Below are 9,391 nucleotides of genomic sequence, written 5' to 3' on the forward strand. Positions count from 1 at the left end.
TCCCATATTAGAGGATGGATATCGCACAGGTACATCTTGACCAATATGTATGTATAAGATGCGGTCAAAATGATATTGCCAAAATTAATTACTAGAATTTTTGGAGAGAACATTAATTTTGCTTTACCTGCATTTAAGTCATTCAAACACATACAATCAAATGTTTAAAAAAAAATACTACGTGCATATATAAATAAAATTTTTATTTTTTAAAAATAATTTATTAAAATTGATTTTTTGAAATATAATTTTTAAAAAATTATAGTACTTTTATTTAAAAAACAATTTTTAAAATCAAAATATTTAAGATTAAGGAAGAAAATAAAAAAGAACATTTAGTAAATGACAACTCAAGCATTAATACGATAATAATTGAATCAAATAACATATATTTGAATTAATTAAATTAAATAATTGATATAACAAACCAATTATAATTGTTTGGATTAATAAAATAAGTTAAATAAATAAAAAATATCTTTTAAATATATCATATAAAAATTATAACACTTTTAAAAATTATTAATCAAAATACATACGACGAAAAAATTAATACAAATTAAAATAAAATCAATTTATTTATTTCAGTCAAATTAAATAATTAATGTAATTGATTAGTTATAGTTAATGCAGTCAAATAAATTTTTTAATAATTTGATATTTATCTTAATCAAATTGTATAAGTGATTAATTATGTCGTCCTTACAAATCCTTAATCAAAATATATAAGATAAAAATTTAACGCAAATTAAAACAAAATCAATTCATTTATTCCAATAAAATCAAATTATTAATATAATTGATTAATTATATTAATGTGATCAAACAAATTGTTAGACAAAAAGGGATTAAAGGTTTGTGCACCTTGGTTAAGGGACATTAGTGTGATAGTTTGTATAAAAGAGGATAAAAGAATTAGAGTTTGAATCATCAACTATATTGACATAGAATTTGTACATCGTGAGTGGATGATTATGTATAAACCTAAACTTTAAAGTAATGCTTAGACTTGAGTTAAGGTTTGAAATATTTTATTGATTTGAAGTTAAGAGACTTGAACTAAAAATTAGAAATGTATTAAAAGTTTGGGGTGTGACTTCAGACCCGTAGTGAATGAAAGAAAGTTTGCAGATTGAATATATTATTATTGAAATGTTTAGAGCAATTTAAAAGAATGAGACTTTAGTTAAGACTTAAAAATGTATAAGAATCCAAACTGTAGGATGAATTAAGTATTATTTGGGTTAGTTTGAGAAAGTTTAAAAGAAAATGATATATTTTACCATCTGACAATAATATATGATGTCTCGTTGAGTTTTTTAAAAGTTTGCGAATCCGATGGTGAATTTTAAGAATAAATAAATAAGAAATGCATGTGATTTTTGACATGATGTGTATCAAGTATATTATTATTGAACGTAAATAGGTTAAAGTATGATCTTAAAATATGTGATTATAAAAAGTATGTGATATAAATCGTGATGTGATGCTATTTAATTTTGATGAAACACTTACACTTGATAAAGATGATGGTTTTCGTTTTGTGCACAGTGAAAACGGTAATTTTGTTCCGCTTACAGCTTGAAAATGATAATTATTTTTGTGATAAATGTGATTATATGAAATTATAATATTGGTTATAACTATGGTTATGTTTGATTAAAATTATGATTGTGATATAATAATTGAATTGGCAAAGATAGAGGCTTTGTTTCGTTTGTGTAATTATGATTGAGATATGACTATTGATTGGTAAGGACATGGGTTTTGTCTCGCTTGCGTCACTAATGAGACACCTGCATCTGACAAAAATGATAGTTTTGTCCTACTTACTCAGTGTTGCGGTGGAGATGTGCGGATGGTGATTTTGTATTGTCCACATTCTTTCTGATCGTAAGAGTGGCCGGACACGCAATTTTCGGATTAACTAGCCTCCAGGAGAAGGTGACAGAACACTCTCCCTACGAGACCAATTTATGATATGTACGAGATGTTTCTTTTGGAGATGTACGACAGAAAGATTACATCCGAGTTAGCTATCGGATATATCGAATCTGGCAGTGTAACCGACACTTGAACTCACAACTAGTAGAACATACATGCATTATACTGCATTTGTTTGTATATTGCTTGAAATTATTTATTTGTTTATACTTATGTAACTGAAATATATGTAATTGTTTACTTGTTTGTGATTGAGATTGTTAGTTTGAAATCCTAATAAAATGATAGTAGGTTTTAAAAAAAGGGATTGATTATACGGTAAATTTAAAAAGAGATAAAAAGTGAGTAATATTTTCTATTATTGGACATAAAAAAATAAACAATAGTAAAATTAAATTAGTTAATTATGAAAAAGGGATAATTTAGATAAGAAAAGAGTATTGAGGGATATGAGTCGAGAGAATAATAGTTAAATTCTAAAAGTTTGGAAGATAAAAATTCATAAGACAAGCATTAATTAATTACTGTAAGACAATTTTTATTTTATATTTTTTTATGACAATTTTAAAATTTTCTGTTGAGATCGTGTGGTTTGGTTTTCATTCTCCATATTTTAATATTTTTTAGAAAACAAATAAAAAATCCTTAAAGAATTTACTGAGCATTGCATTGAACGTGTATTATTTTATTTTTAAGAGTCAATTTGAATTTAATTATTTTTTCTCTCGCTATTATTTTAGAATTCATTCTTTTAAAAGTGGCAAAAAAATGTATTTTATACTGTATGTATATGAATAAGTATATAAAAGTATATGAGATATATTTAAATTCATGACAGTAAATGAATGTAACTGTTTGAGTTGTAATAATTGTTGATTATCTTGTTATAATTAGAATATATATATATAGCCTTTCATTTTAAGCTTTGTGTTTAAAGAGATTGGATCTTCTCAATTTTTTATTATTTGAGAGGATAAAATATGATCTCTTATTATATATTTTATATGTGAGACTAAGAGAAAACGTAAGAAAAAAATATTAAAGAGTAAGAGATTATATTTTACTTTTTCAATTGAAAAAAAAATTAAGATGATTCATTCCCATTTATAAAGGCTCTTATAATATGTAAATAAGTAATATAGTTGTTACGGTGGGTAACCTGAGATTGATGGGCTGGATGGAATTGGTTGGCCCAAACGTATGAAGGAGGAGGGCTCTAAACGGATCTGCAACTCGGGAGGCTCCATCCGACTTGTTTGTGAGAAGAGATAGGGGTGGTACCTGCAAAGACACTCCGATGCCTAAGTTAGCAAGGGTGTTAGCAGGTCTAGAGAGTATTGGGCTTAGAGATACCTGAGGGGTGTCAGTGTATTTATAGTGGTGAGCCAATAACCACCGTTGGAGTAGTGCCATATCTTTAGGGTGTTAACCGTCCCATTATCTTATGGAGGTTAAGATATGGCTTGATGAAGCGGTTAGAGAGATTTTAGGGGCGGTTACTCATTTGAATGAGTGTTTATCTGCCAGCTAATCTCATGTCCGACTTCTTTAGAGTAAGTGTAGTCAACACCGACTTCTTACGTGAAGGTCGGTGCTTAGCTAGGCTTAATTCTTCGGTTTAGGCCTTTTATTTGGACCTGGGCCTTTATTATTGGGCCAGGGTATGAACAGTGCCCCTACTTGAGCCCAAGATCTCTTTAGGGCTTGGGTTCGAGTATTTAACTCGGGTTCGTAGCCGACTTTGTTCAAGTATTTAACTCGGGTTCGTAGTCGACTTGCTTGGAAGAAACACGGGTTTTAGAAACCGACGTGATTTTCGCGACCCTTTGTTTCTGACAGTTACGTCAACTCAAACGTCGTGTCCGTTGGGGAAGCATTGAGGGCTTTGATAACGGTGCACTCTCATTAATGACTGCTCCGTTTTTACCATTATGCCCCTTAGCATGTTTATAAATACTTTCCATCTCTTTCATTTTTCCGTTTCTGCAATCTTTCAAATTTCTTCTTTCTTTATTCTTCATTCATTCGTACTGCGTTCTCGTGCTCCGGAGACTTCTGCTTCTTCCAACCTTCATTTTCAGAAAGAGGTTAGTTTCTTTTTTCTTTTTCGCACTTTTCGTATGACTTCACTTTGTAGAAAAATAGGTTTGTGGACTTTTGCTTGGTTCCTTTTCTCCTCTCTAGAGACCTTTGTTTTTTATTTTTTCTTTTCTTTTTCCCTTTGTAGGTTTCCTCATTTTTCCTTAGAGAAAGAAAATGGCCTCCGTAGATTGGGTTGATGTTACTGTTCTAGGGGAGGAGCCATTGGTTGATGCGGAGTTTATTACTCATCTTCGCACCCACCACCGGCTCTGTACTTCGGATGAGGATGAGCCTAAGTATGAATTGCTTGTCCCTGGTTCAGAGGACCGAGTTTGTCATGGGAGAGCCAACGGAGCGGCTCCCCATTTCTTCTTTATGTATGAGTGCATGATCACCCGTCTGGGCGTCTTTCTGCCCTTTTCAGATTTTGAGATGTCTGTTTTGCAGCATTGTCGGGTTGCCCCTACCCAACTTCACCCCAACTCTTGGGGTTTCTTGAAAATTTATCAATTTATTAGCCATGCTCTGGATTTTCCGACCTCTCTGAAAATCTTTTTTCATCTTTTTCATATGACCAAGCCTTTTAGTGGGCTGAACAATAAACAGCAATGGGTTTCCTTCCGAGCCATACAAGGTCGGAGGATTTTTACCCTTTTTGATGAATCTTTTCATGACTTTAAAAATTTCTTTTTCAAAGTGCAAGCTGTAGAGGGCCATCACCCCTTTTTTCTGGATGATAATTCTTCTCCTCGCTTTCCCTTATACTGGCTGGAGGCCTCCCCTTGTGAGAAATATGGTCTGGATGACCTGGATGAAGTGGAGGCTGCCGTTGTGGGGTTCCTCCGAGAAGTGTGGGGGAGGGCCCCATATTTGGATACTAAAAAGTTTCTCCAAGGGTCTCCGGCCTTTATCCAATCACAGCTAGGTAGTTTTCTCTTGTCTGTTAGATTCCCTGATCATTCCGACTTGTTTGATTCTTTAGCTATTGTTTTCTTTTTCAGAAATGGCAAAGACAAATGCTCAAGAATCTTTCCAGAGGGTCCAGGAGGCTAAAGCTAAGTCTCACGCTCGGGCTGGTGGTGCCAAGGTTATCTCTCCTCCTCCTCCTCCTCGGAACGTTGGAACTCTTTCTAATCCCATGGTGATTTCTTCTTCAGCTCCCTCTCAGCCGCCCCCCGTCGTCCGACCTTCCCCTGATCCCAAGAAGCGCAAGACCTTAGAGTCTGGTTTTTCTGGTGAGGTTAAGGCGGATGCTCTTGCGTTCGTCCGAAAGAATATCTATCCTCATGCTCGTATAGGCATGGATGATATGTCTGTTCGGAGCCACCTTACCACTATGATCGAGGAGAGTCTCAAAGCGGCGGGGGTCTGCGGCAAGCTCTTGGATATTTTTGAGAAGGCTCCTCTCAGCTCTTTAGGGATGACCTCGAGGGTCGAGGAGTTGGAAGGAAGGCTTCGTGCATATCAAGAGCATGAGGGAGAGTTGAGGAAGGAAATTGCCAAGCTGAGGGAGGAAAGAGATACCCTTCGGGAGAAAGGGAAGGTTTTGCAGGCCCAATGCAACATGGAGATGGATCTGAGGAAAACAGCACAGGCCAGCTATCAAAACTTATTCAAAGATCTTGTGTCTGTGAAGACTGAGCTTTTGAATTCTCGGAAAGCATATGATGAGTTGGAGGACTCTATTGCTGATGGCGCCGAGGAGTCTTGGAGGATCTTTCTGGAGCAGGTCAGAGTTATTGCTCCCGACTTGGATCTTTCTCCTTTACATCCTGACAAAGTTGTTATTGATGGTGCCATTGTAGATCCTCCTGCCCCCGTAATCGTTTCTAAGTCAGAGTTGAAGACTCGGGGGCAGAGGATTATTGAGTCTCCTCCTCGTTCTAAAGACGCTCCGAGTTCTTCAGTAGTTCCTCCGATCTCTTCATCTCCCATGGATGCTTCTGATGGCGCTCCTCCTGACTCCGGTGGTGGTGATCCGTCTACTCTTCTTCCTAAAAAATGATCTGTGGCTATTTGGGGGTCCGGCCTTCGGGTCCCCCGTTTTTAAACTCTTTATTTATTTATTTATTTTTGGTGGTGTTGGTTGAACAATTTCTTCTGGCCTTCCCAGGCCGTAAACAAAATATTTAAAAGATACCCTTTTTGATAAGGGTTTTTTAAGTTAACAAAATGGATACCTTTTTTGGATAAGGGTTTAGATTACCTTATGCGTGTATGCTTTTTGGTTTTTTGATGTCTCCTTGATCTTTTCTTGAAAACCTTTCCTTTCGGCTTGTTTGTTTTTCTGAGCTTTTTGTTTAAGGACTTTTGGGACAGCCTTTAAACTTTTTCCTAGGTTTTCCAATCTCTTTTTGTTATCTCCTATATTCGACTTTGTTTTAGTGAGTTCCTGTGACTTAGGTTATTTTTGCGATGCGTTTTTCTTTTACTCGGTCCTTCATTCCGATTTACGGGTTGAAGTACTTCCGAGTTTTTCTACTTGGGTTCTCATTTCGACTTATGAGTCGGATTGTTCCCGAGTTTTGATTTACGATCGGCTTATATAACCTCTTTACGCCGACTTGTACCTCGTCGTTTTATCCTGGCGACCGTTTAGGTCGGTTCATGGGATTTTCACGTTTTGTCGAGCTTAAGTCGGCGCGTTTCGTAGAAAGACTTAGAAAATAGAAAGGAATTTGTAAGAGATATTATAGATAAAAAAGATCTTTATTAATTGGGGAGGTACCTTCTTGCTACTAAGGGTTTTATCAACCTATTTTCCCTTAGCCTCTACTATGATGCCTCGTTAAAAACCCTTCTCCAGAAAAAACCCTTTAATTTTGGGAAAAAATCATGAAGTTGGGAAAAGAGTACATCAGGGAGTAGAGTTCGCTTTTAACTGTAGTACCTTTTCATATTACAAGCATGCCACGACCTTGGTAATTCAATGCCGTTCAGGTCGGTTACTTTATAATAACCTTTTCCTAAAACTTCATTGACTTTGTATGGTCCCTTCCAATTTGCGGCGAGCTTTCCTTCTCCTGATTTGTTGACTCCAATGTCGTTTCTGATTAAGACCAAGTCATCCGGGGCAAATGTTCTTCGAATGACTTTTTTGTTGTACCTTGTAGCCATCCTTTGTTTTAATGCTGCTTCTCTTATTCGGGCATCTTCTCGGACTTCGGGGAGCAAGTCGAGCTCCTCTTTGTGTCCCCGTATGTTTCCGACCTCATCATGGAGAATTACCCTTGGGCATTGCTCATTGATTTCTATTGGTATCATGGCTTCTACGCCATAAACTAGTCGAAAAGGTGTTTCTCCTGTGGCGGACTGGGGGGTTCTCCTATAAGCCCATAGCACCTGAGGGAGCTCTTCAGCCCAAGCTCCTTTTGCTTCCTGCAATCTCTTTTTTAGCCCTGCCAGTATGACTTTGTTGGCTGCCTCGGCTTGCCCATTGGCTTGTGGGTGCTCCACCGAGGTGAACTGATGATTGATTTTCATACTAGCTACTAAGCTTCTGAAGGTAGCGTCGGTGAATTGGGTTCCATTATCTGTAGTAATGGAATAAGGTATCCCATATCTTGTGATGATATTTTTGTAGAGGAACCTGCGACTTCTTTGAGCGGTAATGGTGGCCAATGGTTCTGCTTCTATCCACTTTGTGAAGTAATCTATCCCCACGATCAGGTATTTGACTTGTCCTGGCGCTTGGGGAAAAAGACCTAACAAATCCATTCCCCATTTTGCAAAAGGCCATGGAGACGTGATACTGATGAGCTCTTCTGGTGGAGCTACGTGGAAATTCGCATGCATCTGACATGGTTGACACTTTTTCACAAATTCTGTGGCATCTTTCTGCAAGGTCGGCCAGTAGAATCCAGCTCGGATTACTTTCCTGGCTAGTGACCTTGCTCCGAGATGGTTTCTGCAGATCCCACTATGTACTTCCTCCAATACCTCGGCGGTTCTTGAGGTCGGTACGCATTTTAACAACGGTGTCGATATCCCCCTTCTGTAGAGGATATTCTTCACCAAGGTGTAGTGTTGTGCTTCCCTTCGGATCTTTTTAGCTTCTTTTTCCTCTTTAGGAAGGACGTCGAATTTCATGTATTCGACTAGGGGGTTCATCCATCCGAGGTCTAGACCGACTACCTCAAGTACCTCTTGTTTGTCTTCTATTTTTGCTACTGAGGGTTCCTGGAGGGTTTCTTGAATCAGGCTTCTGTTGTTCCCTCCTAGTTTGGTACTTGCTAACTTGGATAGGGCATCTGCTCTGCTGTTTAAGTCCCGAGTTATGTGTTTAACCTCGGTTTTTGCAAAATGCCCGAGGTGTTCCAGAGTTTTGTCCAAGTACCTCTTCATGTTTGGGTCCTTTGCCTGATATTCTCCACTTATCTGGGAGGTCACCACCTGTGAGTCGCTGTATATCATCACCTTTGTTGCACCGACTTCTTCCGCCAATTTTAGTCCGGCGATCAGGGCTTCATATTCTGCCTGATTATTTGAAGCCGGAAATCCAAATTTTAAGGAAACCTCTATCTGGGTTCCTCTTTCATCTGCCAATATTATGCCTGCGCCGCTTCTCGTTTTGTTGGAGGATCCGTCTACATAGAGTTCCCATGTAGTCGGTTTTTCCTCTTGATCCCCTGCGTATTCCGCCACGAAGTCGGCGAGGCACTGGGCTTTAATTGCTGTCCAAGTTTCATATCTCAAATCGAACTCGGAGAGCTCTATTGCCCACTGAACCATTCTCCCTGCAACATCCGTCTTTTGGAGGATTTGCTTCATGGGCTGGTTCGTACGGACTCTTATTGTGTGAGCTTGAAAGTAAGGTCGTAGCCTTCGTGAGGCTATTACTAAGGAGTAGGCAAACTTTTCTAGTTTGTGGTACCTTGGTTCAGGGCCTTGTAGAACTTTACTGATAAAGTAGACTGGATGTTGTCCGACCTCGTCTTCTTTTATCAGGGCTGACGAGACAGCCCTGTTTGCTACGGATAAGTACAGGCGAGACAGCCCTGTTTGCCACGGATAAGTACAGAACGAGGTCTTTCCCTGGTACTGGTCGGGTTAGGATAGGAGGTTGGCTTAAAAACTTTTTGAACTCCTGGAACGCCTCCTCACATTCAGGAGTCCATTTGAACTGGCATCCCTTTCTTAATAAGGAAAATAGTGGAAGGGATTTTAGTGCCGATCCTGCCAAAAATCTGGAGAGGGCTGCAAGTCGGCCATTGAGCTGCTGGACTTCTCTCAAACAAGTCGGACTTTTCATTTCTAGGATGGCTCTACACTTATCGTGATTGGCTTCAATCCCTCTTTGTGTTAGTATAAACCCTAGAAATTTTCCTGCCTCCACCGCGAAGGCGCACTTTGCGGGATTTAGTCA

Source organism: Arachis duranensis, chromosome 7 (genome assembly GCF_000817695.3).
Source record: "Arachis duranensis cultivar V14167 chromosome 7, aradu.V14167.gnm2.J7QH, whole genome shotgun sequence".
Classification (NCBI taxonomy): domain Eukaryota; kingdom Viridiplantae; phylum Streptophyta; class Magnoliopsida; order Fabales; family Fabaceae; genus Arachis; species Arachis duranensis.